We start from the raw sequence: 8,494 nt of genomic DNA, 5'->3' as shown, positions 1-8,494 counted from the left end.
TCGTTCTCTCTTCCATAGGGAGATAGTGTCATTGACTGCTTCGTTCTCTCTTCCATAGGGAGATAGTGTCATTGACTGCTTTGTTCTCTCTTCCATAGGGAGATAGTGTCATTGACTGCTTTGTTCTCTCTTCCATAGGGAGATAGTGTCATTGACTGCTTTGTTCTCTCTTCCATAGGGAGATAGTGTCATTGACTGCTTCGTTCTCTCTTCCATAGGGAGATAGTGTCATTGACTACTTCGTTCTCTCTTCCATAGGGAGATAGTGTCATTGACTGCTTTGTTCTCTCTTCCATAGGGAGATAGTGTCATTGACTGCTTTGTTCTCTCTTCCATAGGGAGATAGTGTCATTGACTGCTTCGTTCTCTCTTCCATAGGGAGATAGTGTCATTGACTGCTTCGTTCTCTCTTCCATAGGGAGATAGTGTCATTGACTGCTTTGTTCTCTCTTCCATAGGGAGATAGTGTCATTGACTGCTTTGTTCTCTCTTCCATAGGGAGATAGTGTCATTGACTGCTTTGTTCTCTCTTCCATAGGGAGATAGTGTCATTGACTGCTTCGTTCTCTCTTCCATAGGGAGATAGTGTCATTGACTGCTTCGTTCTCTCTTCCATAGGGAGATAGTGTCATTGACTGCTTTGTTCTCTCTTCCATAGGGAGATAGTGTCATTGACTGCTTCGTTCTCTCTTCCATAGGGAGATAGTGTCATTGACTGCTTCGAGGTGTCTGCCACTGAACCGTTCCTTTCCCAAGGTAAGGACAGATCTTCAGTGGTTGTTCATATTCCAATACTGTCCTCCTACCTCTCCCACTCCCTCTCTCACACACCCAGGTCTGTCCTCCTACCTCTCCCACTCCCTCTCTCACACACCCAGGTCTGTCCTCCTACCTCTCCCACTCCCTCTCTCACACACCCAGGTCTGTCCTCCTACCTCTCCCACTCCTCTCTCACACACCCAGGTCTGTCCTCCTACCTCTCCACTCCCTCTGTCACACACCCAGGTCTGTCCTCCTACCTCTCCCACTCCCTCTCTCACACACCCAGGTCTGTCCTCCTACCTCTCCCACTCCCTCTCTCACACACCCAGGTCTGTCCTCCTACCTCTCCCACTCCCTCTCTCACACACCCAGGTCTGTCCTCCTACCTCTCCCACTCCCTCTCTCACACACCCAGGTCTGTCCTCCTACCTCTCCCACTCCCTCTCTCACACACCCAGGTCTGTCCTCCTACCTCTCCCACTCCCTCTCACACACACCCAGGTCTGTCCTCCTACCTCTCACACACCCAGGTCTGTCCTCCTACCTCTCCCACTCCCTCTCTCACTCACCCAGGTCTGTCCTCCTACCTCTCCCACTCCCTCTCACCCATGTCTGTCCTCCTACCTCTCCCACTCCCTCTCACCCATGTCTGTCCTCCTACCTCTCCCACTCCCTCTCACCCATGTCTGTCCTCCTACCTCTCCCACTCCCTCTCACCCAGGTCTGTCCTCCTACCTCTCCCACTCCCTCTCACCCATGTCTGTCCTCCTACCTCTCCCACTCCCTCTCACCCAGGTCTGTCCTCCTACCTCTCACACACCCTCTCACCCAGGTCTGTCCTCCTACCTCTCCCACTCCCTCTCACCCAGGTCTGTCCTCCTACCTCTCACACACCCTCTCACCCAGGTCTGTCCTCCTACCTCTCCCACTCCCTCTCACCCAGGTCTGTCCTCCTACCTCTCACACACCCTCTCACCCAGGTCTGTCCTCCTACCTCTCCCACTCCCTCTCACCCATGTCTGTCCTCCTACCTCTCCCACTCCCTCTCACCCAGGTCTGTCCTCCTACCTCTCACACACCCTCTCACCCAGGTCTGTCCTCCTACCTCTCCCACTCCCTCTCACCCAGGTCTGTCCTCCTACCTCTCCCACTCCCTCTCACCCAGGTCTGTCCTCCTACCTCTCACAACACCCATGTCTGTCCTCCTACCTCTCCCACTCCCTCTCACCCAGGTCTGTCCTCCTACCTCTCACACACCCTCTCACCCAGGTCTGTCCTCCTACCTCTCCCACTCCCTCTCACCCAGGTCTGTCCTCCTACCTCTCCCACTCCCTCTCACCCAGGTCTGTCCTCCTACCTCTCACAACACCCATGTCTGTCCTCCTACCTCTCCCACTCCCTCTCTCACACACCCAGGTCTGTCCTCCTACCTCTCACACACCCATGTCTGTCCTCCTACCTCTCCCACTCCCTCTCTCACACACCCAGGTCTGTCCTCCTACCTCTCACACACCCAGGTCTGTCCTCCTACCTCTCACACACCCAGGTCTGTCCTCCTACCTCTCCCACACCCAGGTCTGTCCTCTTACCTCTCACACCCCCAGGTCTGTCCCCCTACCTCTCACACACCCATGTCTGTCCTCCTACCTCTCACACACCCAGGTCTGTCCTCCTACCTCTCACACACCCATGTCTGTCCTACCTCTCACACACCCAGGTCTGTCCTCCTACCTCTCACACTCCCTCTCACCCAGGTCTGTCCACCTACCTCTCACACACCCTCTCACCCAGGTCTGTCCTCTAATCTCTACTTCTTTCTCCCTCTTATTCTCTCCAGTGAGCCACTGTCTGACGGACGCCCCAACGCGAGGCGTTGCCATGGTACCCAAGTTGGCATTGGATGTCATGTCCTGTGAGGTCATGCGGGTCCTGCAGCTGACGGACAGCTTCATCGTGCCAATCAACTACCACGTGCCCCGCAAGGTCCAGTATCTCTCAGGCTACTGTAACAGCAGATCCATCTGTCATTTTGATGTCATGGCAACAGTTCTTTCCCTGTACTTGTTTCTAAACTGATGGAGAGGACTTGGCAATAGTGTCTTTGTAGTCACTGAGGAAAATAAAGTTATGGAATGAGCAACCATTCAACAAGCCTTTATGTCTTCCATTTTAGAGTATGTCTGCTTTGTGTGTATCTAATTCAGTCAGGACAGGAGTTCCATGCAGACCTGTACCCAGACACCTTGGGCCGTAAGGCAGCCATGTCAGCTGCAGAGTGGTGGAAAGGTGGCGAGAAACAGGTACCACCATCACTCTACACAATATAACTCTAATGTACCACCATCACTCTACACAATATAACTCTAATGTACCACCATCACTCTACACAATATAACTCTAATGTACCACCATCACTCTACACAATATAACTCCAATGTACCTCCATCACTCTACACAATATAACTCTAATGTACCACCATCACTCTACACAATATAACTATAATGTACCACCATCACTCTACACAATATAACTCTAATGTACCACCATCACTCTACACAATATAACTCTAATGTACCACCATCACTCTACACAATATAACTCTAATGTACCACCATCACTCTACACAATATAACTCTAATGTACCACCATCACTCTACACAATATAACTATAATGTACCACCATCACTCTACACAATATAACTCTAATGTACCGCCATCACTCTACACAATATAACTCTAATGTACCACCATCACTCTACACAATATAACTCTAATGTACCACCATCACTCTACACAATATAACTCTAATGTACCACCATCACTCTACACAATATAACTCTAATGTACCACCATCACTCTACACAATATAACTCTAATGTACCACCATCACTCTACACAATATAACTCTAATGTACCACCATCACTCTACACAATATAACTCTAATCTGTATTCTAACTTGGATACAATGTGCATACAGTACCAATAGAAATGCTTGGTTTTTGGCGCGGTTTGTACTTCAGGACCAAGCAATAGCCTGCTGTTCTTTAAACATCCAATCATGGGCGTCTTCTCAGGTTGAGAAGGTCAATGTCAACCCATCCAATCGTCAGAAGCCTAACAACGCTAAACCAGCCAATCAGACGGCTGCTAAGAAAGAGCTGCCCAGTGGGAGGAGCAAAGAGGTGAGAGTCCAGCATCATCTGTTCTCCTCCTCCTCTATGGGTCGCTTTCATTTCTCTTTTGGCTCCCTCCGCTCCCTCATTCCTTCTGTTCTCTCCGTTCCCTCATTCCCTCCGCTCCCTCATTCCCTCCGTTCCCTCATTCCCTCTGTTCCCCCATTCCCTCTGTTCCCTCATTCCCTCCGTTCCCTCATTCCCTCTGTTCCCTCATTCTCTCCGTTCCCTCATTCCCTCCGTTCCCTCATTCCCTCCGTTCCCTCATTCCCTCCGTTCCCTCATTCCCTCTGTTCCCTCATTCCCTCTGTTCCCTCATTCCCTCTGTTCCCCCATTCCCTCCGTTCCCTCATTCCCTCCGTTCCCTCATTCCCTCTGTTCCCTCATTCCCTCTGTTCCCTCATTCCCTCCGTTCCCTCATTCCCTCTGTTCCCCCATTCCCTCCGTTCCCTTATTCCCTCCGTTCCCTTATTCCCTCCGTTCCCTCATTCCCTCATTCCCTCTGCTAGCAACTACCTTTTTATTGTATTTTTAATAAAAATGGAATTTGGATTTTGTTTATTTTCTCTCGAATTGTTTTCATATTATTGCATCGGGCCACACATAGAGTGTTGATTGAATATCTTGGATTAACCTGTGAGGATCTAAAGTCTGTAGATTAGTCTGTAAACATGTGAGTATCTAAAGTCTGTAGATTAAAGTAGTCTGTAAACACTGTGAGTATCTAAAGTCTGTAGATTAAAGTAAACCTGTGAGTATCTAATGTCTGTAGATTAATGTAGTCTGTAAACCTGTGAGTATCTAATGTCTGTAGATTAAAGTAGTCTGTAAACCTGTGAGTATCTAAAGTCTGTAGATTAAAGTAGTCTGTAAACACTGTGAGTATCTAATGTCTGTAGATTAAAGTAGTCTGTAAACCTGTGAGTATCTAAAGTCTGTAGATTAAAGTAGTCTGTAAACACTGTGAGTATCTAATGTCTGTAGATTAAAGTAAACCTGTGAGTATCTAAAGTCTGTAGATTAAAGTAGTCTGTAAACACTGTGAGTATCTAAAGTCTGTAGATTAAAGTAAACCTGTGAGTATCTAAAGTCTGTAGATTAAAGTAAACCTGTGAGTATCTAAAATCTGTAGATTAAAGTAAACCTGTGAGTATCTAAAGTCTGTAGATTAAAGTAAACCTGTGAGTATCTAAAGTCTGTAGATTAAAGTAAACCTGTGAGTATCTAAAGTCTGTAGATTAAAGTAAACCTGTGAGTATCTAAAGTCTGTAGATTAAAGTAAACCTGTGAGTATCTAAAGTCTGTAGATTAAAGTAAACCTGTGAGTATCTAAAGTCTGTAGATTAAAGTAGTCTGTAAACACTGTGAGTATCTAAAGTCTGTAGATTAAAGTAAACCTGTGAGTATCTAAAGTCTGTAGATTAAAGTAAACCTGTGAGTATCTAAAGTCTGTAGATTAAAGTAAACCTGTGAGTATCTTTGCATAAAGACATCTGGTTTAGTGACCATATTATTAGTATTATTCCTTCTCTCTAGAAAGTATTTTATATTAATCAGACCTTATACACTATATTGGATATATACACTTGGTGATTCGGCCCTGATGCTGATTGGCTGAAAGCCGTGGTATATCAGACCATATACCACTGGTATGACAAAACAATTGTTTTTACTGCTCTAATTACATTGGTAACCAATTTATTATAGCAATAAGGCACCTCGGGGGTTTGTGATATGTTGCCAACATACCACGGCTAAGGGCTGTATCCAGGCACTCCGCGTTGTGTTGTGCATCAGAAGAACCCCCTCGGGCGTGGTATATGATTGTATATGTATTACTATTGTTCCTCCTCTCCAGGAGGCTCCCATGCGAGGCTGCTCCACCTCCAGCAGTCCCCTGAGCTCACCCAGCTGCAGTGCTGCCCCGTCCCGCTCCCCCTCCTCCACCTCTGGCCTCTCCTCAGGCTTCCTCCCCAGCCCCAGCCAGAGTGCCAAAGCCATCAGCAGCATGTTGGGTAAGGCTGTTTGGGAAACAGTAGCAGTGCTCCGTCTCACACACACACACACACATATACGTGAATACACACACACACACACACATACATACACCATACACACATCCTTACCCATCAGCAACATGTTGGGTAAGGCTGTTTGGGAAACAGTAGCAGTGCTCCGTCTCACACACACAAACACACATATACGTGAATACACACACACACACCACACTTACACACACCACACACATACACACACCACACACATACATACACCATACACACATCCTTACCCATCAGCAACATGTTGGGTAAGGCTGTTTGGGAAACAGTAGCAGTGCTCCGTCTCACACACACAAACACACATATACGTGAATACACAGACACACACCACACACATACATACACCATACACACATCCTTACCCAACAGCAACATGTTGAGTAAAGCTGTTTTGGGAAACTGTGGTGGTACTACATTACCCACAATGCTATGTGTTACATATCCGGTTATGCTATTAGGAAGTATGTTATGTAAGATTTGACAGTGTCAGTCTCAATGCTAGGTAAGGCTCTCTCTCTCATCTCTCATCTCATTTCCCTACCTTGTCATTATCTTATTATAATGTCCTGCTGATTGTTGGTTTGAGCTGTATTTACAACTGAACTGTGTGTGAGAGAGAGAGTTGGTGGTTTGGACTAATCTGAACCTGTCTGACGATCCAATCCTACACACTGCTAGCATATCAAGACAGCACAAACAGATCTGGGACCAGGCACACTGCCAGTATCCCCTGTCTGATGTAGCCTGTTACCATTCTAAATGTGCTGTAACCAACTTCTTTGTTAACCATACGTACCATAGCTTCCCACAGCACATATAGTATGGGACTAGGTTACTAATAATATACCTGGGTTGTGTTCATTGGGTACTGCGTAACAAAATGTTTTGCAACAGAAAACTAAAACAAGCATTTCTTATTGGACCAGGTACATCATTGTAAATAATTTCTTCAGGTTGGTGCCTAATGAACAAGACGCAGGTTACAAATAATGTAGCTAAAGTCTAAAATCACCCTGCTCTCCTCCTCCTCCCTCTCTCTCCCTCTTCTCCTCCTCCCTCTTTCTCCCTCTCCTCCCTCTCTCTCCCTCTCCCTCCCTCCCCTCCCTCTCTCTCTCTCTCTCCCTCTCTCTCCCTCCCTCTCCTCCCTCCCTCTCCTCCCTCTCTCCCCCTCTCCCTCCCTCTTCTCCTCCTCCCTCTCTCTCCCTCTCCTCCTCCTCCTCTCTCTCCCTCTCCTCCTCCTCACTCTCTCTCCCTCTCCTCCTCCTCCCTCTCTCTCCCTCTTTCCCTCCCTCTCCTCCTCCTCCCTCTCCTCCTCCCCTCCCTCTCCTCCTCCTCCCTCTCTCTCCTCCTCCCTCCCTCTCCCTCCCTCTCCTCCTCCTCCTCCCTCTCTCTCCCTCCCTCTCCTCCTCCTCCCTCTCTCTCCCTCCCTCCCTCTCTTCCTCCTCCCTCCCTCTCCTCCTCCTCCCTCCCTCTCCTCCTCCTCCCTCTCTCCCTCTCTCCCTCTCCCTCCCTCTCCTCCTCCCTCTCTCTCCCTCTCCCTCCTCTCCTCCTCCCTCTCTCTCCCTCTCCTCCTCCTCCCTCTCTCTCCCTCCCTCTCCTCCTCCCCTCTCTCCCTCTCCCTCCCTCTCCTCCTCCCTCTCTCTCCCTCCCTCTCCTCCTCCTCCCTCTCCCTCCCCTCCTCCTCCCCAGGTCCCAGCAGTAAGTTTCGTCACCTGCAGGGTGCGGTGCTTCACAGAGACACGCACTTCACCAACCTGAAGGGGCTCAACCTCACCACGCCCGGGGAGTGTGATGGCTTCTGTGCCAACCGCCATCGCGTGGCCGTGCCCCTCGCCACCGCCGGGGGTCAGATCGCCATCTTTGAGGTACTTCCACACTTAGAAAATGGAAGATAATGTGTCTTTATCCAAAATATTGTAGTATTCTTTTAGTTATTTTCATTTGTCCTTATCTTTATCTTTTTAAAGTGAGCCCTGGTCAAGAAAGCAGAATTCTGCTAAAGTGAGGGTGGTTTATGGCTGTGTCTTATTAGTTGGAGGGGAGTAGACAACATTTCAACTAACATTAAATAATATGCAGCCGCTACAGAATTACATATACAGTAGAATGTCATCAAATAATAGGAATGAATAGTGGAAATAGTCATTTAGGATTTCTGCCACCATATTAGACCAAAGATGTGGCTTTATTGGTTCACACATTAAAGAAAAGGGATGTATCTCACTGCCCCCCTCCTCAGTTGTCTCAGGCTGGGAAGCTAGCGGACACGGGCCTGCCCACCATCCAGAACTCTGTCAACGTGGCTGACTTCTCCTGGGACCCCTTCAACAGTCACAGGCTGGTGGTGGCGGGCGAGGATGCTAAGATCCGTGTGTGGCAGGTGCCTGAGGGGGGTCTGACAGAGACCCTGACTGAGCCAGAGACCATCCTGCAGGGTAAGACACACTCCACAGGGGCCTGGAGACCAATTCAGTTCAAGTAAAGTAGAAATCAATTG

The 8,494-nt window shown here is 48.4% G+C and overlaps 1 pseudogene; it reads left to right on the top strand.

The window, feature by feature from the left end:
* Positions 1-8,494, top strand: part of LOC124021098 — a 56,413-nt pseudogene that overhangs the window by 22,948 nt on the left and 24,971 nt on the right.

The sequence above is a fragment of the Oncorhynchus gorbuscha genome, unplaced genomic scaffold (assembly GCF_021184085.1).
Source record: "Oncorhynchus gorbuscha isolate QuinsamMale2020 ecotype Even-year unplaced genomic scaffold, OgorEven_v1.0 Un_scaffold_1048, whole genome shotgun sequence".
Lineage (NCBI taxonomy): Eukaryota > Metazoa > Chordata > Actinopteri > Salmoniformes > Salmonidae > Oncorhynchus > Oncorhynchus gorbuscha.
The sequence above is the reverse complement of the archived record's forward strand: the minus strand, read 5'-3'. Positions and strand labels throughout refer to the sequence as shown.